The 25,987-nt window shown below is 44.8% G+C and overlaps 1 long non-coding RNA gene across 1 annotated transcript; it reads left to right on the top strand.

Moving 5' to 3' along the window:
* Window positions 1-13,429: 13,429 nt before the first annotated feature.
* Window positions 13,430-16,294, top strand: LOC123744675 (uncharacterized). Its single transcript, XR_006771082.1, has 2 exons — window positions 13,430-14,877; window positions 15,999-16,294. It is a non-coding gene; the product is annotated as an uncharacterized lncRNA (long non-coding RNA).
* Window positions 16,295-25,987: the final 9,693 nt, after the last annotated feature.

Consider the following 25,987-nt stretch of genomic DNA (forward strand, 5'->3'; position numbering starts at 1 on the left):
ATATAGAGTTTAGAGACTATAGAGACTGAGACACTATAGATACAATAGATACTATAGAGACTTTGGTGACTATAGAAACTATAGAGCAGGCCTGGTTAATTCCAGTCCTCGGGGGCCTGATTGGTGTCACAACTTCCCCCCCATCCCTAGTAAACACACCTGATTTAAACTAATAGCATTTTTAACTGAAGATCATGATTCGTTGATTATTGGAGTCAGGTGAGTTAGTTGGGGCTGGGGAAGAAATGTGACACCAATCAGGCCCCGAGGACTGGAGTTACCCAGGCCTGCTATAGAGGAACCGTTGAAGATACTCATGTATGCATAGGAGGTAACGACAAGAGAATCGTTGAAGATGCATAAGGAGTAATAAGGGAGATTAATGAATGTGTTTGGGAATAGCACTAAGTGAATGTGGATGTGAGTATTGTGTGATTGACTAATTAACTGAACAGGGGTTTAGCCCCGGTGTGAGAGTTGTGTGAGTGTGGGATGATGTGTTAAACTGGAAGTTTTTTCTAATGATTTCAACAAGGGATTTAGTATGGGAAAGGGATATAGTAAGAGTAGGATGGAGGATCCGTGCTGGGAACCAAAAGGGCTGTGTAGTGCAGTTGCAAAAAACATGGTAATGGGGTACTGAACCAAACAGAAGACTGGACAGATGGAGATTTCCTTACTGATGAGAAAGTGAGCACAGAAAAAAATGGAGTCTGTGAGAGGCCAACTTCAAGAGGAAGAAGGAAAAAAGAAAAGAAGAAGCCTGGCTGGCCTTTCTCCGAGGGGAACCCTTTCATGGGGTCCCCTTACTATCCGCCACTGCCAAATCCTCCACCAGCAGACGGAGATGGTGGGCTCTCACCCGCTCATAACAACTTGGGGTGGGCCTGTGCCATATGAAGGAGCTGTGGGATTAGCAGCTGTTGGAGGAGCTGCAGAAGCTGCTGGAGCTGAAGACAGAAAGCAACCAACCAAGACAAGAACCAGAGCAAACGAGCAAAGACAAAACTAGGCAGAGAAAGAGGTAGAGGCCGAGGGGCCCCTTCTAGAGCTGACCGAGGGAGAGACTGGAGCTGCTACAACTGTGGGAAGTTAGGGCATTTCACAAGATACTGTCCTGGAGCAGGAGAAGACCAAAGAGAGTGGCCGTCCCCACCTGTTGGCGTGCAGGTGGACAACTGATTTGAAAGAGGAGGTGGACAAGGGGGCTACCAAACATAGGATGAGGGGGAAACAGAAGAAGAAACTAATGAAGACAATGATGAAGAATCAAAAGAAACCTATCAACTATTCAAATTGAACCCAATACCCCCTTATCGACATTTTAGCTTATCAAACATAGAATTCCATTTTTGGCCCTGTCTGTCCACCCCTCAAATAAAACAATGCACACAGTTGGAGCGTCTGGAAATCCCTCTGAAGAAGGATTGGGATCGAGAGAAAATGGAATCTTCCCTTGCCTGATGAGCTGTTACTATTCTTGGCACCTGAATGATCAACATGTTGAGGGAGAGCTGAGAGAGCAATCCGTCTCTTCCCCGTTGCATGCTACCTGGGAAGTGTCTGAACACCTACATTCTACTGCTGCTGTTCCATCATGCGAAGAGGACCCTGAATACCAACAGAGATGGTCAAAACAAAAAGAGAAAGAAGAGCTCACCATGAATGGGATATAAGGAGGAGAAGACTACCAGCTGGAGTGTTGCTGACGCATACAAAGATGAATCTGTATGAAGTCCCTGGCTCTGTTCCCCATTGTTGCTTTTCAAAAGCTCCTGGAAAACAATAGAAATATGTGGGTATTTGGATGAAGAAAGTGATGGAAGAAATTGATGGGGGAGTGGTCAGCTTCAACAGCAACTTTCTATTACCCATACTGTGCTACTGTAATGACAATACCAAGAAAACAACCAATTCCCTTTGAAACCATGCCTGTGGTATTACAAGATATGTGTCAAAAAGGAGGAATTGTCATACCCTGATCTGTTTCACCTGTCTTTGTGCTTGTCTCAACCCCCCACCAGGTGTCTCCCATCTCCCCTAATTATCCCCTGTGTATTTATACCTGTGTTCTCTGTTCGTCTGTTGCCAGTTTATTTTGTCCATTGCCAGTTCTTTTGTTCGTCAAGCCTATCAGCATTTTTGCTCTTTTTCTATTGTTCCTGTTTTCTAGTTTTCCCGGTTTTGACCATTCTGCAGGCCCTGAACCTGAGCCGACCTGCCGTTCTGTACCTTGTCACACCACCCTGGATTATTGACCTCTGCCTGCCCTGACCCTGAGCATGCCTGCCATTCTGTATCTTGTCACACCGCCCTGGATTATTGACGTCTGCCTGCCCTGACCCTGAGACTGCCTGCCGTTCTGTACCTTGTCACACCACCCTGGATTATTGACGTCTGCCTGCCCTGACCCTGAGACTGCCTGCCGTTCTGTACCTTTTGACTCTGATTTGGATTACTGACCTCTGCCTGCACTTGACCTGTCGTTTTGTCTGCCCCTGTTCTAGTATTACACTTTGTTACTTCAACACTGTCTGCATCTGGGTCCTTCCTAAAACATGATAGTACGAACTGGCCATGACCAACCCAGCAGACACAGACCAGCTCCACAATGTCGTCTCCATGCAAGGAGCCACCATTGGACGACACAAGGGGTTACTGCAATGTCTTATGGAGGGACTCCATACTTTTATTTTTTATTTATTTTTATTTCACCTTTATTTAACCAGGTAGGCAAGTTGAGAACAAGTTCTCATTTACAACTGCGACCTGGCCAAGATAAAGCAAAGCAGTTTGACACAGACAACAACACAGTTACACATGGAGTAAACAAACAAGCCAATAACACAATAAACAAGTCAATGATACAGTAGAAAAAAGAGTCTATATACAGTGTGTGCAAAAGGCATGAGGAGGTAGGCAATAAATAGGCCATAGGAGCAAATAATTACAATTTAGCAGATTAACACTGGAGTGATAAATGAGCATATGAAGATGTGCATGTAGACATACTGGTGTGCAAAAAGAGCAGAAAAGTAAATAAAATAAAAACAGAAAGGGGATGAGGTAGGTAGATAGGGTGGGCAATGTACAGATGGGCTATGTACAGCTGCAGCGATCGGTTAGCTGCTCAGATAGCTGATGTTTAAATTGTTATGGATAGTGGGCAGTATATTCACGGCCGGATAAAAAACGTACCCGATTTAATCTGATTATTACTCCTGCCCAGAAACTAGAATATGCATATAATTATTAGCTTTGGATAGAAAACACTCCAACGTTTCTAAAACTGTTTGAAAGGTGTCTGTGAGTATAACAGAACTCATTTGGCAGGCAAAAACCTGAGAAGATTCCAAACAGGAAGCGCCCTTTCTGACTATTTCTTGGCCTTCTTGATCATCTCTATCCAAAACAGGGGATCTCTGCTGTAACGTGACATTTTCTAACGCTCCCATAGGCTCTCAGAAGGCGCCAGAACGTTGAATGATGACTTTGCAGGCCATGGCTGAAAAACAGTAGCGCATTTGGATAGTGGTCGATCTGAGAACAATGAGACTGTGGTGCGCGTGCACGAGAAGACTCCATGTTTTTATTTTCAGTCTTTGAACGAAAACAGGGTTTCCCGGTCGGAATATTATCGCTTTTTTACGAGAAAAATGGCATAAAAATTGATTTTAAACAGCGTTTGACATGCTTCGAAGTACGGTAATGGAATATTTAGATTTTTTTTGTCACAAAACGCGCCGGGCGCGTCACCCTTCTTTACCCTTCGGATAGTGTCTTGAACGCACAACAAAATGCCGCTATTTGGATATAACTATGGATTATTTGGAACCAAACCAACATTTGTTATTGAAGTAGAAGTCCTGGGAGTGCATTCTGACGAAGAACAGCAAAGGTAATCCAATTTTTCTTATAGTAAATCTGAGTTTGGTGAGTACCAAACTTGGTGGGTGTCAAAATAGCTAGCCATGATGACCGGGCTATCTACTCAGAATATTGCAAAATGTGCTTTCACCGAAAAGCTATTTTAAAATCGGACACCGCGATTGCATAAAGGAGTTCTGTATCTATAATTCTTAAAATAATTGTTATGTTTTTTGTGAACGTTTATCGTGAGTAATTTAGTAAATTCACCGGAAGTGTTAGGTGGGAATGCTAGTTCTGAACGTCACATGCTAATGTAAAAAGCTGTTTTTTGATATAAATATGAACTTGATTGAACAAAACATGCATGTATTGTATAACATAATGTCCTAGGAGTGTCATCTGATGAAGATCATCAAAGGTTAGTGCTGCATTTAGCTGTGGTTTTGTTTTTTTGACAATATATGCTAGCTTGAAAAATGGGTGTCTGATTATTTCTGGCTGGGTACTCTGCTGACATAATCTAATGTTTTGCTTTCGCTGTAAAGCCTTTTTGAAATCGGACAGTGTGGTTAGATAAAGGAGAGTCTTGTCTTTAAAATGGTGTAAAATAGTCATATGTTTGAAAAATTTAAGTTTTCGGATTTTCGAGGACTTTGTATTTCGCGCCACGCCTATCATTGGATATTGGAGCAGGTGTTCCGCTAGCGGAACGTCTAGATGTAAGAGGTTTTAAAGTTGGTGAGGGAAATAAAAGTCTCCAACTTCAGCGATTTTTGCAATTCGTTCCAATCACTGGCAGCAGAGAACTGGAATGAAAGGCGGCCAAATGAGGTGTTGGCTTTGGGGATGATCAGTGAGATATACCTGCTGGAACGTGTGCGACGGGTGAGTGTTGTTATCGTGACCAGTGAACTGAGATAAGGTGGAGCTTTACCAAGCATAGTCTTATAGATGACCTGGAGCCAGTGGGTCTGGCGACGAATATGTAGCGAGGGCCAGCCGACTAGAGCATACAGGTCGCAGTGGTGGGTGGTATAAGGTGATTTGGTAACAAAACGGATGGCACTGTGATAGACTGCATACAATTTGCTGAGTAGAGTATTGGATGCTATTTTGTAGATGACATCGCCGAAGTCGAGGATCGGTAGGATAGTCAGTTTTACTAGGGTAAGTTTGGCAGCGTGAGTGAAGGAGGCTTTGTTTCAAAATAGAAAGCCGATTCTAGATTTGATTTTGGATTGGAGATGTTTGATATTTGTCTGGAAGGAGAGTTTATAGTCTAGCCAGACACCTAGGTATTTGTAGTAGTCCACATATTCTAGGTCGGAACGTCCAGGGTGGTGATGCTAGTCGGGCGGGCGGGTGCGGGCAGCGACCGGTTGAAAAGCATGCATTTGGTTTTACTAGTGTTTAAGAGCAGTTGGGGGCCACGGAAGGAGTGTTGTATGGCATTGAAGCTCGTTTGGAGGATAGTTAGCACAGTGTCCAAGGAAGGGCCAGAAGTATACAGAATGGTGTCGTTTGCGTAGAGGTGGATCAGGGAATCGCCCGCAGCAAGAGCGACATCACTGATGTATACAGAGAAAAGAGTCGGCCCGAGAATTGAATCCTGTGGTACCCCCATAGAGACTGCCAGAGGTCCCGACAACATGTCCTCCGATTTGACACACTGAACTCTGTCTGCAAAGTAGTTGGTGAACCAGGCGAGGCAGTCGTTAGAAAAACCAAGGCTATTGAGTCTGCCGATAAGAATACGGTGATTGACAGAGTTGAAAGCCTTGGCCAGGTCGATGAAGACGGCTGCACAGTACTGTCTTTTATCGATGGCGGTTATGATATCATTTAGTACCTTGAGCGTGACCGGCTCGGAAACCGGATTGCACAGCGGAGAAGGTACGGTGGGATTCAAAATGGTCAGTGATCTGTTTATTAACCTGTTGGGGGTAGGGGGCAGTATTGACATGGCCGGATAAAAAACGTACCCGATTTAATCTGGTTACTACTCCTGCCCAGTAACTAGAATATGCATATAATTATTGGCTTTGGATAGAAAACACCCTAAAGTTTCTAAAACTGTTTGAATGGTGTCTGTGAGTATAACAGAACTCATATGGCAGGCAAAAACCTGAGAAGATTCCTTACAGGAAGTGCCCTTTCTGACAAGATCTTGTTCTTCTTGTCTCTGTTTATTGAAGACTGAGGATCTTTGCTGTAACGTGACACTTCCTACGGCTCCCATAGGCTCTCAGAGCCCGGGAAAAAGCTGAATGATATCGAGGCAGCCCCAGGCTGAAACACATTATCGCTTTCGGCAAGTGGCCGATCAGAGGACAATGGGCTTAGGCGCGTGCACGAGTCGACCCCGTGCTTTATTTTCTTTCGTCTTTTTACCTAAACGCAGATTCCCGGTCGGAATATTATCGCTTTTTTACGAGTAAAATGGCATAAAAATTGATTTTAAACAGCGGTTGACATGCTTCGAAGTACGGTAATGGAATATTTAGATTTTTTTTTTCACGAAATGCGCCGTGCTCGTCACCCTTCTTTACCCTTTCAGATAGTGTCTTGATCGCACGAACAAAACACCGCTGTTTGGATATAACTATGGATTATTTGGGACCAAACCAACATTTGTTATTGAAGTAGAAGTCCTGGGAGTGCATTCTGACGAAGAACACCAAAGGTAATCAAACTTTTCTAATAGTAAATCGGAGTTTGGTGAAGGCTAAACTTGCTGGGTGTCTAAATAGCTAGCCCTGTGATGCCGGGCTATCTACTTAGATTATTGCAAAATGTGCTTTCACCGAAAAGCTATTTTAAAATCGGACATATCGAGTGCATATCTATAATTCTTTAAAAAATTGTTATGCTTTTTGTGAACGTTTATCGTGAGTAATTTAGTACATTTTTAGTAAATTCACCGGAAGTTTGCGGGGGAAGTATGCTAGTTCTGAACGTCACATGCTAATGTAAAAAGCTGGTTTTTGATATAAATATGAACTTGATTGAACAAAACATGCATGTATTGTATAACATAATGTCCTAGGGTTGTCATCTGATGAAGATCATCAAAGGTTAGTGCTGCATTTAGCTGTCTTCTGGGTTTTTGTGACATTATATGCTAGCTTGAAAAATGGGTGTCTGATTATTTCTGGCTGGGTACTCTGCTGACATAATCTAATGTTTTGCTTTCGTTGTAAAGCCTTTTTGAAATCGGACAGTGTGGTTAGATTAACGAGAGTCTTGTCTTTAAAATGGTGTAAAATAGTCATATGTTTGAGAAATTGAAGTAATAGCATTTCTAAGGTATTTGAATAACGCGCCACGGGATTTCACTGGCTGTTACGTAGGTGGGATGAAATCGTCCCACTGGCCCTAGAGAAGTTAACTTGGCTTTCGAATACTGCATAGACAGGGCAGGATGGAAATAGGTCTGTAACAGTTTGGGTCTAGGGTGTCACCCCCTTTGAAGACGGGGAAGACCGCGGCAGCTTTCCAATCTTTAGGGATCTCAGACGATACGAAAGAGAGGTTGAACAGACTGGGGGTTGCAACAATGTCAGTGGATAGTTTTAGAAAGAGAGGGTCCAGATTGTCTAACCCAGCTGATTTGTACGGGTCCAGGTTTTGCAGCTCTTTCAGACCCTGGCAGAATGCCATGACCAGGCGTTCGAGACTTTGCTGGAGCAATTCTGCAGATTCCCGACTGGGCAGCGGGTCACACCCGTAATCTCCCAGCCTACCCCAGTGTCCCGAGAACCTTGCTTACTTCCTCCGGATCACTAGGCTGGAGATTCCGGAACCTGCCAGGCTTTTCTCTCCCAGTGCTCCCTCATTTTCGAGCTGCAGCATTCTTCGTTCCCCTTCGACCGCTCGAGGATAGCGTACATCAAAACGCTGATGTCCGGGAGGGCACTCGCCTGTGCTACAGTGGTGTGGGAACAACAGCCCGCTGTCTGTCTCAGTCTAGAGGAGTTTGTGGCAGAAGTTTGGAAGGTGTTTAATTCTCTGTTGGCTGCTCGTAAGCTGCTCCAGCTACGTCAAGACTCCCGTAGTGTGGCAGACTATGTGGTGGATTTTTGCACGTTGGCGACAGAGAGTGCCTGGAACCCGGAAGCATTGTTCGACATGTTCTTTCACGGATTGTCAGAGGTGGTCAAAGATGAGCTTGCAGCCCGGGAGCTGCCCATGAACCTTGAACCCCTCATAGCCTTGACCATCCGGATCGATGGGCGGCTTCGAGAATGTAGGAGGGAGAGGGAATCTATGCCCTGTTGCCCTCGTTCACCCTCGATTCCCACCTCGCCTCCTGGAGACCACCGAAGTCTGCATGTCCGAGTGAATCCGACGTTACCCGAGTTCTTTTTTCCTCTCCACTTACTCGCACACCTTTCCATGCTATTTTTCTGTGAGGGAACCAGTTTAAAACTCTCTGGGTACTCATCAACTCTGGGTCCGATGAGAGTTTTATGGACGCTACCCTGCCGTCTGAGCACGGAACCAAAGCGAGGCAATCTAATTTATGCTGATTAAGTCTCCTCAGGTTCCCATGACATTGGGATTCTCTTGGCTCCAGCGACACAATCCCATCATAGACTGGACTGCTGGTGCCATTATAGGCTGGAGCTGACTCGGTGTGCGAGTTCATTATGAGTGCATTGGTGATGTCGTACCAACAGCGTCTATTAAAACATTCCCCAACCAGAAACCGTGGATTGATGGCAGCATTCGCGCAAAACTGAACGTGCGAACCACTGCTTATAATCAGGGCAAAGTGACCGGAAACATGACCGAATATAAACAGTGCAGCTATTCCCTCCGCAAGGCAATCAAACAAGCTCAGCGTCAGTACAGAGACAAAGTGGAGTCGCAATTCAACGGCTCAGACACGAGAGGTATGTGGCAGGGTCTACAGTCAATCACGGACTACAAAAGAAAAATCAGCCCCGTCGCGGATCACGATGCCTTGCTCCCAGAAAGACTAAACAAGTGTTTTGCTCACTTTGAGGACAATACAGTGCCACTAACACGGCCCGCTACCAAAACCTGCGGGCTCTCCTTCAATGCAGCCAACGTGAGTAAAACATTTAAACGTGTTAACCCTCGCAAGGCTGCAGGCCCAGACGGCATCCCCGGCCACGTCCTCAGAGCATGCGCAGACCAGCTGGCTGGTGTGTTTACAGACATATTCAATCAATCCTTTTCCCAGTCTGCTGTCCCCACATGCTTCAAGAGGGCCACCTTTGTTCCTGTTCCCAAGAAAGCTAAGGTAACTGAGCTAAATGACTACCACCCTGTAGCACTCACTTCCGTCATCATGGAAGTGAGTGCTACAGCAGTACAGTAGAAACTAAATACATTACAACGGAACAATTTGATTAGTGTATGTTAGCTAGCTACATAGTTGTCTTTGTATCATAGATAAAGGTGTCGTACAGAGTAGCTATCGAGGTTAGCTAGCCAGCTACATTTTGAAACAAAGTCAGCAACGCAGCCATTGCTGGCTAGCCAACTCTACCAGCGAGCAGTACTGTATCATTTTAGTCAACAAGATTGTTGCAACGTAAGCTCAACTTTCTGAACATTCGAGATGTGTAGTCCACTTGTGTAGCTAGCAGGACTGACTTTGTGTTAGCTAGCCAACGTTTAATCACTTCTGCGTTATGAAAGGGACCAGACACGGACACAAATGATCCATTGGTAGTTTGTTGTAACCAAGTATTGGTGCTAACCGTGTGTTATTGGATGCTAGCATGCTAGTTAGCTACGGCGTCATAGGACACGGTGCACTGGAAGAAGCTGAAAAAATACTGTACCAAGTTATCTAGCTGAATAAACTAAGCTTGAGCCTATTCCTGGTAACATTGAACCACTGTAGTTTACATAAATTATCATTTCTAAAGTGGAAGTTGGAAAGTTATATTTGAGTGTCATTGAGTGTCATTGAGTGTTCATTCTAATCTCCTTTGCATTAGCGTAGCCTCTCCTGTAGCCTGTCAACCATCTGTCTGCCTATCCCTGTTCTCTCCTCTCTGCACAGGCCACACAAACGCTTCACACCGCGTGGCCGCTGCCACTCTAACCTGGTGGTCCCAGCGCGCACTACCCACGTGGAGTTCCAGGTCTCCGGCAGCCTCTGGAACTGCCGGTCTGTGGCCAACAAGGCAGAGTTCATCTCAGCCTATGCTACACTCCAGTCCCTCAACTTCTTGGCGCTGACGGAAACATGGATTACCACAGAAAACACTGCTACTCCTACTGCTCTCTCCTCGTCTGACCATGTGTTCTCGCATACCCCGAGAGCATCTGGTCAGTGGGGTGGTGGCACTGGAATCCTCATCTCTCCCAAGTGGACATTCTCTCTTTCTCCCCTGAGCCATCAAGAAGTTGGATTGCGTCCTACCTGGATTGCGTCCTACCTGACAGGTCGGTCCTACCAGGTGGCGTGGCGAGAATCCGTCTCCGCACCACGTGCTCTCACCACTGGTGTCCCCCAGGGCTCAGTTCTAGGCCCTCTCCTATTCTCGCTATACACCAAGTCACTTGGCTCTGTCATATCCTCACATGGTCTCTCCTATCATTGCTACGCAGACGACACACAATTAATCTTCTCCTTTCCCCCTTCTGATAACCAGGTGGCGAATCGCATCTCTGCATGTCTGGCAGACATATCAGTGTGGATGACGGATCATCACTTCAAGTTGAACCTCGGCAAGACGGAGCTGTTCTTCCTCCCGGGGAAGGACTGCCCATTCCATGATCTCGCCATCATGGTTGACAACTCCATTGTGTCCTCCTCCCAGAGTGCTAAGAGCCTTGGCGTGACCCTGGACAACACCCTGTTGTTCTCAGCTAACATCAAGGCGGTGACCCGATCCTGTAGGTTCATGCTCTACAACATTCGCAGAGTACGACCCTGCCTTACACAGGAAGCGGCGCAGGTCCTAATCCAGGCACTTGTCATCTCCCGTCTGGATTACTGCAACTCACTGCTGGTGGGGCTCCCTGCCTGTGCCATTAAACCCTTACAACTCATCCAGAACGCCGCAGCCCGTCTGGTGTTCAACCTTCCCAAGTTCTCGCATGTCACCCCACTCCTCTGCACACTCCACTGGCTTCCAGTTGAAGCTCGCATCTGCTACAAGACCATGGTGCTTGCCTACGGAGCTGTGAGGGGAACGGCACCTCCGTACCTTCAGGCTCTGATCAGTCCCTGCACCCAAAGAAGGGCACTGCGTTCATCCACCTCATCCACAGTTCCCGCTCAGCCCAGTCAAAACTGTTCGCTGCTCTGGCACCCCAATGGTGGAACAAGCTCCCTCACGACGCCAGGACAGCGGAGTCAATCACCACCTTCCGGAGACACCTGAAACCCCACCTCTTTAAGGAATACCTGGGATAGGATAAAGTGTTCCTTCTACCCCCCCCCCCCCCCACCCCCAAAAAAGATATAGATGTACTATTGTAAAGTGGTTGTTCCACTGGATATCATAAGGTGAATGCACCAATTTGAAAGTCTCTCTGGATAAGAGCGTCTGCTAAATGACGTAAATGTAAATGTAAATGAAGTCCTTTGAGAGACTAGTCAAGGATCATATCACCTCCACCCTACCTGACACCCTAGACCCACTCCAATTTGCTTACCGACCCAATAGGTCCACAGACGACGCAAATGCCATCACACTGCATACTGCCCTAACCCATCTGGACAAGAGGAATACCTATGTAAGAATGCTGTTCATCAATTACAGCTCAGCATTTAACACCATAGTACCCTCCAAACTCGTCATTAAGCTCAACACCCTGGGTCTCGACCCCGCCCTGTGCAACTGGGTCCTGGACTTCCTGACGGGCTGCCCCCAGGTGGTGAGGGTAGGTAACAACATCTCCACCCCACTGATCCTCAACACTGGGTCCCCACAAGGGTACGTTCTCAGCCCTCTTCTGTACTCCCTGTTCACCCACGACTGCGTGGCCATGCACGCATCCAACTCAATCATCAAGTTTGCAGACGACACTACAGTGGTAGGCTTGATTACCAATAACGACGAGACGGCCTACAGGGAGGAGGTGAGGGCACTCGGAGTGTGGTGTCAGGAAAATAACCTTGCGCTCAATGTCAACAAAACAAAAGAGATGATTGTGGACTTCAGGAAACAGCAGAGAGAGCAGCCCCCTATCTACATTGATGGGACAGTAGTGGAGAGGGTGGAGAGTTTTAAGTTCCTCGATGTACACATCACGGACAAACTGAAATGGTCCACCCACACAGACAGTGTGGTGAAGAAGGCGCAGCAGCGCCTCCTCAACCTCAGGAGGCTGAAGAAATTTGGCTTGTCACCAAAAACACTCACAAACTTTTACAGATGCACAATCGAGAGCATCCTGTCGGGCTGTATCACCGCCTGGTACGGCAGCTGCTCCACCCATAACCGGAAGGCTCTCCAGAGGGTAGTGAGGTCTGCACAACGCATCACCTGGTGCAAACTACCTGCCCTCCAGGACACCTACACCACCCGATGTCACAGGAAGGCCAAAAAGATCATCAAGGACAGCAACCACCCGAGCCACTGCCTGTTCACCCCGCTAACATCCAGAAGGCGAGGTCAGTACAGGTGCATCAAAGCTGGAACCGAGAGACTGAAAAACAGCTTCTAGCTCAAGGCCATCAGACTGTTAAACAGTCATCACTAACATTGAGTGGCTTTGAGAGCTGCTGCCAATGTACTGACTCAACTCAAGCCACTTTAATAATGGGAAAATTGATGTAATCAATTTATCACTTGCCACTTTATATTATTTATATTAGATAATGTTTACATAACCTACATTATTCATCTCATATGTATATACTGTACGCCATACCATCTACTGCATCTTGATGTAATTAGATGTATCACTAGCCACTTTAAACAATGCCACTTTATATAATGTTTTCATAACCTACATTACTCATCTCATATGTATATACTTGTAACGGCTGTCTTCGTCGTCAGACGAAACAGAGAAGTCATCGTCTCAGAAAGTGGATCAATATGCAGCGGAGTTAGTGTTCATCATAGTTATTTAATTAATGTAAGAACACGATACAAAAGACAAGAAAACCGACAGCCAAAACAGTCCTGTCAGGTGCAGTACGTAACAGAAACAATTACCCACAAAACCCCAACGGAAAAACAGGCACTTATGTGTGACTCCCAATCAGCAACAACCAACAACAGCTGTGCCTGATTGGAAGCCACACGGCCAAAATCAATGAAACAGACAACATAGAAAATGAACATAGAACGCCCACCCAATGTAACACCCTGGCCTAACCAAAATAAAGAACAAAAAACCCCTCTCTATGGCCAGGGCGTTACAGTACTGTACTCTATACCATCTACTGCATCTTGCCATCCCGATGTAATGTATCACTAGCCACCTTAAACAATGCTGCTTTATATGTTTTCATACCCTACAATACTAATCTCATATGTATTTACTGTACTCCAAACCATCTACTACATCTTGCCTATGCTGTTCGGCCATCACTCATTAATATATTTTTATGTACATATTCGTATTCATTCCTTTACACTTGTGTGTACAAGGTAGTTGTGGAATTGGTAGATTACTTGTTAGATATTACTGCATGGTTGGAACTAGAAGCACAAGCATTTCGTATACTTGCATTAACACCTGCTAACCATGTGTATGTGACAAATAGATTTGATTTGAACTATTATAATGTAATAAGGTACTTACTTTGATAGAAACGCACACATTTACAAAGTTATTATTGGTAACAAAAACAACTTTGACTGCGATGAAGGTAACAGACGGAAAATGTGAATACGTGTGTGCAGGATGGGAGATGAGCAAATGTCTGCGGACTTGAACTGCACAAACAATTGGGGAATTGTGTCCGGGTCCACAAAAGTAAAAATGTCAACTTTTATATGAACGAATGAGGTGGAGCACACCTCAATTCAAACTGTTCTTAGAAAATAATTAGAAATTGACTAATTGAAAACAGCCAATAAATAAAAACAGGCTGCGTACTTTGGTTTGAGGGCAGCGCGGATTAAATGTACTGTTACGTAACAATCATATTCTGGAATGGAGAGAACGTTCTAACATCACGTGCATAAACAAATTCACACTGGGGCGAACGTTAGAGATATTTGGAACTCACGCATGAAAGGGTTAAAAAGGAAGGTCCTTCCAAAGTTTCTCTCGCCCCTTCTGAATTGGCCAATGTATTTTATAATTTCCGCGCAATACACATGAATCTCAAAATAATAGACATTTAATGAGTGCAAAGCAGAAAGTGAATATCCAACAGAAATTGGTAATAAAAAGAGTAACATTGTTAGGGTAGACTAAAATGCAAACAATGCCTTCCAATAAGGAGAAAGTTATTATGTTTGTTTTGTTTGTTTTAAAACCTTACAATAGGGGTAAAAGCAGAACATTGTTTGAGTGTGATCCGTGTGTACTAGCAGTAGTGAATGAGAGTATTTTTCTTTTTGGGAAGAGTAGAGGGGTCCTAGTTGAAGGAAACCAGTATGGAGACTAGTGAAAGTAACAAAGCCAGTAAAATGGAAAGATTCATGGCACTCATGATCTATCAGTTGATGTCAAATGTTTCTTACCATTTTTTCTCCCCAATTGGTAGTTACAGTCTTGTCCCATCGCTGCAACTCCAGTACGGACTCAGGAAAGGTGAAGGTCGAGAGCCATGCATCCTCCGAAACATGACCCTGTCAAGCCGCACTGCTTCTTGACACACTGTTCACTTAACCCGGAAGCCAGCCGCACCAATGTATTGGAGGAAACACTGTACAACTGAAGTCAGTGTGCATGCACCTGGCCCTCCACAAGGAGTTGCTAGAGCGCAATGGTGCAAGGACATCCCGGCCAGCCAAACCCTCCCCTAACCCGGATGATGCTGGGCCAATTGTGCGCTGCCTCACAGGTCTCCTGGTTTCAGCTGGTTGCGACACAGCCTGGGATCGAACCCAGGTCTGTAATGACGCTTCTAGCACTGTGATGCAGTGCCTTAGACCCTTAGACCGCAAATTGAATGAGTGTTGACAGTATGTGAATGGTAATTTCAGTGGCTTTCAGATAGCACTCTAATAATGCAACATCTTAGTAATTTGAAGAAATAAAGGTTTCAATACAAGGTCACATGACAAACAGAGGGATTGAGCCTTGGGACTGATATTATATTAGAGGCTGTCATCTGGTGTTTGGGTTAAGATAAGCTTCCTATGGACCAATAGATAAGCTGCCAGTGAAAGTGAGTGGTACTCACTGAACTCAGGCTGTAAGCAACACAGTGGGAAAATTTGGGAGAGAGGTACCAATAATCGAATAAGACAGTTTTTTACAATTTCCAATTATTATTTCTCAATTCTATAGTTGAAATATTACAGTGATTTAAATAAGAAGGTAATGTCATCTAAAACAATCGTCTTTTTCCATTATGTGGAAACCTGTCCAAAATTGAAGTAGATCCAAGTAAATGTTTTTGGTACTGAATATTGAAATGATAAGTCAGCACCAACTTTTTGAAGGCCCTAGCAGATTTGTTAAACAACAGGTTTGATATTTTGACTAGTTGATGTCCCAGGGACAGTTAGTACAGAACAGGTCAATGCAACCCGATTGTGGTAAGAGCTATGGAAACAATGATTAAACCTTGAGAGATTTATTTACCTCTTGGTCTACAGATACCTTGTGTATACTGTATGTGTGTATTTTTGGATAGATTCACTCCCGTTGATAGAAGTATAAGCTTGCCTGTAGATTTTAGCATTATTATGATGATAGTATTTCCATAAATGAAATTGTGTAATGAAGCATGTGTGTAACTGTATGACTTACTAGTTAGATTGTACAACTCAGAACTAAGGGTTTGAAAGGATAAAGTGTATGGTTTTATGTGTTGATTTCGCTTACTTTAATAGAAGTATAGAACCTCCTTTGATTGCTTAAGCTATAATCTAATGATTACCTTAACATGTTACAATAATTATCACAGAGTGATAAAAGGAAGGAATGTGAGGGAAAATGTTGTCTGAAGCGATAGCATTGAATTGTAAACAGCATCTTCTCTCACTCTATCTTGGTTCGTGCAGATGACTGTGACCTCCTCAGACCAGACCAGTTGGTAGTATGCCCAGAACATTGTTCTGAAAACCGAAAGGATGATCTCAGTTTCAAGGTCCCAGCTTTGAGAGAAGAATCCTTGTTGGTCACATGCAGGAACCAACATGAATAATGAATTATGAATTATGTAAATCATGCTCATATGACTTGTTTGTGTAGCAGTATATAAGGACTGAGAGGGAACGCCCTTTTCAGAGTTTTCATCAAGCTTCGATTGAGTCTGTGAACCTCTCCGGCCGTGATAATAAAGATTGATTAATTTACATTGAGTTTAGAGAGTCCTTAGTGCGAATTTCCATGACAATGTCATTGACACAAATAAGTCTGTGTAATTTGAACGAGCCAGTCTTTAAAATTCAGGTAGAGACAACATTATAACACACACACACTTTGCGATAGCATTATTACCATACTAAGCACTGTTATCAGATACCCCTATGAATACTAAACGTCTGTTGCCTTCAGAGGAGGATCAGGGAGAAAATCAATATGACAAATATTTACCCAGAATGCATCGATATGAGTTGGAGAAGAACTTAGTTTGATTTAAGTGGAGTCAGTGTTTCTCTTACTCAGCCGAAAACACAGAACCTTCAAGGTAAATCAAAGATACTTTCTTGGCCATCAATACACACACACGCACACCCACACACACACAACCTCTGTTACAGTCAAGGATGGATGACCCTAAGGTTTAAATTGGGTTTCTATAGAAACAGGATCAGTTGCTGGTCTTATGTTGGACTGGGGATGGCATTGAGGCTGGCATTGAGGCTGGCATTGAGGCTGGCATTGCGGCTGGCGTTGTGGATGGTATTGCGGATGGTATTGTGGATGGTATTGTGGATGGTATTGGGACTGGTATTGTGAATGGTATTGGGGCTGGTATTGTGGATGGTATTGGGGCTGGTATTGTGGATGGTATAGGGGCTGGTATTGTGGATGGTATTGTGGATGGTATTGTGGATGGTATTGTGGATGGTATTGGGACTGGTATTGTGGATGGTATTGGGGCTGGTATTGTGGATAGTATTGGGACTCGTATTGTGGATGGTATTGTGGATGGTATTGGGGCTGGTATAGGGGCTTGTATTGGGGCTGGTATTGTGGATGGTATTGTGGATGGTATTTGGGACTGGTATTGTGGATGGTATTGGGGCTGGTATTGTGGATGGTATTGGGACTGGAATTGTGAATGGTATTGGGGCTGGTATTGTGGATGGTATTGGGACTGGTATTGTGGATGGTATTGTAGATGGTATTTGGACTGGTATTGTGGATGGTATTGTGGATGGCATTGGGGCTGGTATTGTGGATGGTGATGGGGCTGGTATTGGGGCTGGTATTGGGAATGGTATTGTGGATGGTATTGTGGATGGTATTGGGACTGGAATTGGGGCTGGAATTGGGGCTGGAATTGGGGCTGGAATTGGGGCTGGTATTGGGGCTGGTATTGGGGCTGGTATTGGGGCTGGTATTGGGGATGGTATTGGGGATGGTATTGGGGCTGGTATTGGGGCTGGTATTGGGGCTGGTATTGTGGATTGTACTGGGGCTGGTATTGGAGCTGGTATTGGGGCTGGTATTGTAGATGGTATTGGGGCTGGTATTGGGGCTGGTATTGTGGATGATATTGGGACTCATACTGTGGATGGTATTGTGGATGGTATTGGGGCTGGTATTATGGATGGTAATGGGACTCGTATTGTGGCTGGTATTGTGGATGGTATTGGGGCAGGTATTGTGGATGGTATTGGGGCAGGTATTGTGGATGGTATTGGGGATGGTATTGTGGATGGTATTGTGGATGGTATTGGGGCTGGTATTGGGGATGGTATTGGGACTCGTATTGTGGCAGGTATTGTGGATGGTATTGGGGATGGTATTGGGGATGGTATTGGGGATGGTATTGTGGCAGGTATTGTGGATGGTATTGGGGATGGTATTGGGGATGGTATTGGGGATGGTATTGGGGATGGTATTGTGGATGGTATTGGGGATGGTATTGGGACTCGTATTGTGGATGGTATTGGGGCTGGTATTGTGGATGGTATTGGGACTCGTATTGTGGATGGTATTGTGGATGGTATTGGGGCTGGTATAGGGGCTGGTATAGGGGCTGGTATAGGGGCTGGTATTGTGGATGGTATTGTGGATGGTATTGGGGCTGGTATTGTGGATGGTATTGTGGATGGTATTGGGGCTGGTATTGTGGATGGTATTGGGGATGGTATTGGGGCTGGTATTGTGGATGGTATTGTGGATGGTATTGGGGATGGTATTGTGGATGGTATTGGGGCTGGTATTGTGGATGGTATTGTGGATGGAATTGGGGCTGGTATTGGGGCTGGTATTGGGGCTTGTATTGTGGATGGTATTGTGGATGGTATTGTGGATGGTATTGGGGCTGGTATTGTGTGTAGTATTGTGGATGGTATTGAGGCTGGTAATGTGGATGGTATTGGGACTGGTTTGGGACTGGTATTGGGACTGGTATTGGGACTGGTATTGGGGCTTGTATTGTGGATGTTATTGGGACTGGTATTGGGACTGGTATTGTGGATGGTATTGTGGATGGTATTGTGGAGGGTATTAGGGCTTGTATTGTGGATGGTATTGTGGATGGTATTGGGACTGGTATTGGGACTGGTATTGGGGATGGTATTGGGGATGGTATTGGGGATGGTATTGTGGATGGTATTGTGGATGGTATTGTGGATGGTATTGTGGCTGGTATTGGGGCTGGTATTGGGACTTGTGTTGTGGATTATATTGTGGACGGTAATGTGGATGGTATTGGGACTGGTATTGGGGCTTGTATTGGGGCTTGTATTGGGACTGGTATTGGGACTGGTATTGGGACTGGTATTGTGGATGGTATTGTGGAGGGTATTGGGGCTTGTATTGTGGATGGTATTGTGGATGGTATTGGGACTGGTATTGGGACTGGTATTGTGGATGGTATTGTGGATGGTATTGTGGATGGTATTGTGGATGGTATTGGGGCTGGTATTGGGGCTGGTATTGTGGATGGTGTTGTGGATGGTATTGTGGATGGTATTGGGGCTGGTATTGTGGATGGTATTGTGGATGGTATTGTGGATGGTATTGGGGATGGTATTGGGGATGGTATTGGGGATGGTATTGTGGCTGGTATTGTGGATGGTATTGTGGATGGTATTGGGGCTGGTATTTTTGATGGAATTGTGGATGGAATTGGGGCTGGTATTGGGGCTGGTATTGGGGCTGGTATTGGGGCTTGTATTGTGGATGGTATTGTCGATGGTATTGTGGATGGTATTGTGGATGGTATTGTGGATGGTATTGTGGATGGTATTGGGGATGGTATTGTGGATGGTATTGGGGCTGGTATTGGGGCTGGTATTGGGGCTGGTATTGGGGCTGGTATTGGGGCTTGTATTGTGGATGGTATTGTGGATGGTATTGTGGATGGTATTGTGGATGGTATTGGGGCTGGTATTGTGTATAGTATTGTGGATGGTATTGGGGCTGGTAATGTGGATGGTATTGGGACTGGTTTGGGACTGGTATTGGGACTGGTATTGGGGCTTGTATTGTGGAAGGTATTGTGGATGGTATTGTGGATGGTATTGTGGATGGTATTGGGGCTGGTATAGGGGCTGGTATTGGGGCTGGTATTGGGGCTGGTATTGTGGATGGTGTTGTGGATGGTATTGTGGATGGTATTGGGGCTGGTATTGTGGATGGTATTGTGGATGGTATTGGGGCTGGTATTGTGGATGGTATTGGGGATGGTATTGGGGCTGGTATTGTGGATGGTATTGTGGATGGTATTGGGGATGGTATTGTGGATGGTATTGGGGCTGGTATTGTGGATGGAATTGGGGCTGGTATTGGGGCTGGTAGTGGGGCTGGTATTGGGGCTTGTATTGTGGATGGTATTGTGGATGGTATTGGGGCTGGTGTTGTGTATAGTATTGTGGATGGTATTGGGGCTGGTAATGTGGATGGTATTGGGACTGGTTTGGGACTGGTATTGGGACTGGTATTGGGGCTTGTATTGTGGAAGGTATTGTGGATGGTATTGTGGATGGTATTGTGGATGGTATTGGGGCTGGTATTGTGTATAGTATTGTGGATGGTATTGGGGCTGGTAATGTGGATGGTATTGCGACTGGTTTGGGACTGGTATTGGGACTGGTATTGGGGCTTGTATTGGGGCTTGTATTGTGGATGGTATTGGGACTGGTATTGGGACTGGTATTGTGGAGGGTATTGGGGCTTGTATTGTGGATGGTATTGTGGATGGTATTGGGACTGGTATTGGGGCTGGTATTGTGGATGCTATTGTGGATGGTATTGTGGATGGTATTGTGGATGGTATTGTGGATGGTATTGTGGCTGGTATTGGGGCTGGTATTGGGACTTGTGTTGTGGATTATATTGTGGATGGTATTGTGGATGGTATTGGGGCTGGTATTGTGGATGGTATTGTGGATGGTATTGGGGCTGGTAATGAGGATTGTTAGAGCCTATTTGGACATATTTGTATAAAAGACAGAACATTCAGAGCTCCATGTATATTTGTGTAAATATGAATGTATATGATGAAATATTAGGTACGTACCTTTATGATTTATATTTACCTGTTTGAGATGTATTCATTTGTTGTTAGTGTAACTTAGTTTTGTCCCCCCCCTCTTGCCCATTCATTGTACTGCAGTAAGTGTGTTAGGATAAAAGCAGGAAGTTGGGCCTTTGGGGGGAGGAGTCCTTGCTAGACGCGGGAGCGGTATAGTTTTTTGACCATACAGACATACAGACAGGTCATATTGTGTATTTTCCATATCAAGTAACCTATGTTTTAAGTTGATTGGATATTCATTTTCCTGTTAGATATAAGAAGAATAAACATTTTTGTTGCACCATATCCCTGGATCACATTGAATGTTTGGCTTTTTGGAAACCTTGAGTGTGGACTGAATGCGTACCAAACAACCCCGCTTCAGGCTTGGGCAGTGGCTATGGTAAAGAGGAAAGGAAGCCACTACAATCAAGTCAAAAAACTCCGTGAAGCAATCCTATCGGAAGGAAATCTCCGGTTTTGGACACACACTGGATATTATTCTATTTGTAATTGCATTCGTACCATAAGGACAGCTCGCTTGGAAGGACTTGAACTCCTAGAATTCGCCAGCCGTGAGTAACCACTGCGAATGAATGAGCTGCCCTGTTCAATGCGATCGTTTGATCATGCATATTATGGAAGCGCAAATGTGCTTATAATTGGAATGTTTGATAAACTTGGGAATGGAATTCAAAACACAGCGCTGTGAAAACAATTAAGATGTTTAAGTTTGGGAAACACTGAGATCCTATGCACAATGTAACCTAATCATATGTCTAATATTTGGCCTAACGTGGAAATGCAATGCATCCACGCAACGAATGATACTGCGTGTTCAAACTTCATTAAAGGGACAAAACGTATAAAGGGATGAAATGTTTAAAACGCAACTAAAATGCCGAACTTGCACATGTTCAATTCAAAATGGGTCAATATGCTGAAATGGATGACTGTGTTTTAAAGCATTAAAGGAGGTCTAAAGGGGCATTACGTTTAACAATCAAACCAACAACTGTGTCATTGTAAATTGAGTGAACTAAAAGTGAATGATGGAGGATGAAATCCCAAATAAGACTCCACTAGAGAGGGCAGAGGATCATTTAAATTCACTATATGCAGCCCGGAGAGGCAAACTTGGAGCGTGTACACGCAAAATGAATGAAATAAAAGTCCTTCTTGTTGATGGAGGAAACATTGAAACTGTGAATGAGAGTCTTGAAGCATTTGATGCTGTTCTCAATGACTTTAAGAATGCTGATGAATCTGTGCTAGAGCTGGTCACAGAGGAGGAACAAGAACAGGAGAGCATGAACTATTATCAACCAAGAATGAGAACTTATGAACATTTCCTGAAAGAGGTGGAAATATGGAAAAAAGCTGAAGTTGAGCCACAAACGCTCATTGAACCACACGACAGCATTTCCAATGTGTCAAAAACATCAAGTAAAACAAAGTATTCTAAGACGGCTTCCTCAGTGTCGTCTGCACGCCTAAAAGCTGAGGCAGAACGAGCAGCTCTACTAGCTCGCCAAGCATCATTACAGGACAAGCATGCACTGGAACTGGAGAGAGCTCAACTGAATGTTAGGATGGAGAAAATGGCACTGGAAACGGACATAGCAGCATATAATGCCAAACTGAAGGTCCTGGAGAGTGTTGAGTCAACTTCTCAATCCCATGCTGTGGCAGCCCATTTACTAAGCCAAGAAGATGGAATGAACTCTTATTTTGAGAACCAGGTACCTGAGGTCTATGTGGAACCTGAAACATCACCTGTTGAGTTTGCTGCATTAGGTGCAGTTCCAAATACCCCACTACAAAGGGTTTTACAACAACCGACAACAAAGCCATCAAAACCTATTCAGAATACAGTCATGAACCACACCCTTCAGCAGCCAACAGCAAGGTCTAGCAATCAACACAGAATCAACACTGCAGGTATCAGCGATAATGCCAGCCATGATAACCTCTCTACTGTCATGCAAAGGCAGAATGAAATTGCTGACCTCCTTGTACTACAGCACAAACAGGCCACACTCCCTGTTAGGGAGATACCTATGTTTGACGGTGATCCTCTAAACTTTAGGCCATTCATGCGTGCATTTGAACATGGTATAGAAGATAAGACGAGCAGTCACCAGGATAGGCTCTATTACCTGGAACAGTACACCACTGGTCAGCCCAAGGATCTGGTACGTAGTTGTCTGCATATGGAAGCCAGAAGAGGCTATGCAGAGGCTAAGAGGTTGTTAAAGGAACACTTTGGCAATGAAATCAAAGTCACCACTGCTTACATGGAAAAAGCTTGGAACTGGACAAACATCAAACCGGATGATGGAAAGGGACTGGGTGGCTATGCACTCTATCTTAGAGGTTGCTGTAATGCTATGCAAGACCTACAGAACATGGAAGAGCTTAATCTTCCCTCCAACATAAAGTTGATCATGTCAAAACTTCCCTACAAACTAAGGGAAAAATGGAGGTCTACGGCATGTGATATTTTAGAGAGAAGACACCTGAGGGCCCAGTTCAGTGACCTTGTGACGTTCATGGAAAAACAGGCCAAAATACTGCAGGATCCGTTGTATGGAGATATTCAAGATCCCCTGTTCAACAAAAAAGTTTTTAAAAACCAGAACAGAAGCTGACTTTAAACAGCAGTTCAAGTCCAAGAGTAGGGGAAGCAGCTTTGCCACTGCAGTAGCTGTAGTGGCAGATTGTGACTCTGAAAAACCTCTAAAAGAACAAACATTAAAAGTAAGGAGACCAGGCACCTATCCTTCTGACGCTCCCAGTACCTCATGCGTATTTTGTGCTGGAGAGCATTTATTGGTCGACTGCCAACAGGTGAAGGCACAGCCACACGAATCCAAGGTTGAGTTTCTGAGATCAAAAGGCCTTTGTTTTGGCTGTTTGATGAGAGGACACTTAAGCAAAGAATGTAAAAGAAGGATGACCTGTCAGAGCTGTCAAAGAAAGCACCCCACTATCCTGCACATTGAAGGAAGAGAGAGATTTAGATCTCAAAAGGCAGATATGAGTGGTGTAGCAGTAAAGCGGGAGGAGACTGTCAGCAGTGCTATTGTCTCACTGGAAGCTGGTGACGATACCGGGGCCGGTACAGATTGTGCACTTGCAATTGTGCCAGTTCAAGTAAAGGTGGCAAATGGAAGCAAGTCTGTGTTAACCTATGCGTTTCTCGATTCTGGTAGCTCGGCAACATTTTGTACGGAGAGACTCATGAGGCAGCTGAATGCTAAATGCAGTGAGACTGAAATTCTGCTACGCACAATGGGGCAGGAGAGTCCTACCAAGAGCTTTGAGATATCTGGATTAGAGATTGGCAACGTGGAAGGCAACACATTTCTTGCATTACCAAAGGTCTACACCCAAAATAAGATCCCAGTGACAAGAGAGAACATTCCCACTCAGAAAGATCTCAAAAGGTGGCCATACCTGAAAGGGGTTCAGTTGAAGGAAATTGATGCCGACGTCGAACTCCTCATTGGCGTAAATGCTCCAAAGGCAATGGAACCCTGGCAAATCATAAATAGCCAAGGCAACGGACCGTATGCAGTGAAAACCATCTTTGGATGGGTGATGAACGGTCCTCTTAACAATTGTACCATGGCAGAAGAATCTGGATGTCCTACGGTGATGGCCAATCGTATCTCAATGGCCGACCTGGGGGTTCTTCTTGTAAATCAATACAACCATGACTTCCCTGAGAGAGAGTATGAAGAGAAGAGTGAGATGTCAGCTGAGGATCGTAAGTTTATGGAGATAGTATCAAGCTCCATAACCCTCAAAGACCATCACTATTACTTACCGTTGCCCTTTCGCAACAAACAGGTAGTCCTGCCGAACAATCGTGACATGGCAAAGCAGCGGGCTCTAAATATCATAAGGAAGTTTAAGAAGGATGAAGGTTACGCTGCAGAGTACAAAGGCTTCATGGAAGAGATGATAACAAAAGGTTATGCCGAGAAGGTACCACAAGAACGGCTTCTCAGAGAGAAAGGCAAGGTATGGTACATACCACACCATGGCGTTCACCATAAGCGCAAAGGAACAATACGAGTGGTGTTTGACTGTTCATCATCCTATAAAGGTACATCTCTTAACAGTGAACTCCTTCAAGGCCCTGACCTGGCAAACACGCTTATAGGAGTCTTGCTAAGATTTCGGCAAGAGCACATTGCCATGATGGCAGACATCGAAGGAATGTTCCATCAAGTACGTGTCCACGAAGATGACTTGGACTTCCTGCGATTCCTATGGTGGCCGGTGGTGACACTAACAAAAGATTGGAGGAGTACAGAATGACAGTACATCTTTTCGGTGCTATATCCTCTCCAAGTTGTGCAAATTTTGCACTACGAAAGACTGCAGAAGACAACTGTGAGAGGTACGATGAAGAGGTGATTCAAACAGTGAAGTCCAACTTCTACGTTGATGACTGCCTCAAGTCAGTGGCCACAGAAGAACAAGCCATAGCTCTCACAAAAAAACCTCAGGGATGTGTGCTCTCAGGGTGGGTTCAAATTGACCAAGTGGGTCGGCAACAGCCGTGCTGTGCTGACTTCTATCCCTGATGAACACAAAGCCAAGCAGATAAAAGAACTGGACCTGGACAGAGAAAAGCTGCCTGTTGAAAGGGCACTTGGAATCCGATGGAACATTGAAAGAGATGTGTTTACCTTCCGAGTCATTGTCAAGAACAGACCCCTTACAAGAAGAGGTATTCTCTCTACTGTCAGCTCTGTTTATGATCCATTAGGTTTCCTCGCACCATTCGTATTAAAGGCAAAGCAAATTCTTCAAGTGCTCTGCAAGCTAAAGTGTGGATGGGACGAAGTCATCCCCGAAGAACACTCTATTTCATGGAAGAGATGGCTCTCAGAGCTAGACCAGCTTTCTAGATTCCAGATAGACAGGTGTATGATGCCTGAGAACTTTGGTCAAGTCAAGACCGCACAGCTGCATCACTTCGGTGACGCAAGTGAGCAAGGTTATGGCACGGCAAGCTACCTTAGGTTCACAAACGGTATGGAAAAGGTCCACATTGCATTCATACTGGGGAAATCAAGGGTCACTCCACTCAAGCAGATGACGATCCCCAGGCTGGAACTTGCTGCAGCAACATTGGCAGTGAGAGTGGACAGGATGTTAAGGTTGGAGCTCCAGATTGAACTTGAGGAGTCAACTTTCTGGACAGACAGCCAGTCTGTGCTAAAATACATCCGCAACGATACCAAGAGATTCCATACCTTTGTGGCTAATAGGGTTGCTATGATCCGTGACCTATCGAAAGCAAAACAGTGGAGGTATTTGAACTCCAAACACAAC

Source organism: Salmo salar, chromosome ssa09, assembly GCF_905237065.1.
Source record: "Salmo salar chromosome ssa09, Ssal_v3.1, whole genome shotgun sequence".
Classification (NCBI taxonomy): Eukaryota; Metazoa; Chordata; class Actinopteri; order Salmoniformes; family Salmonidae; genus Salmo; species Salmo salar.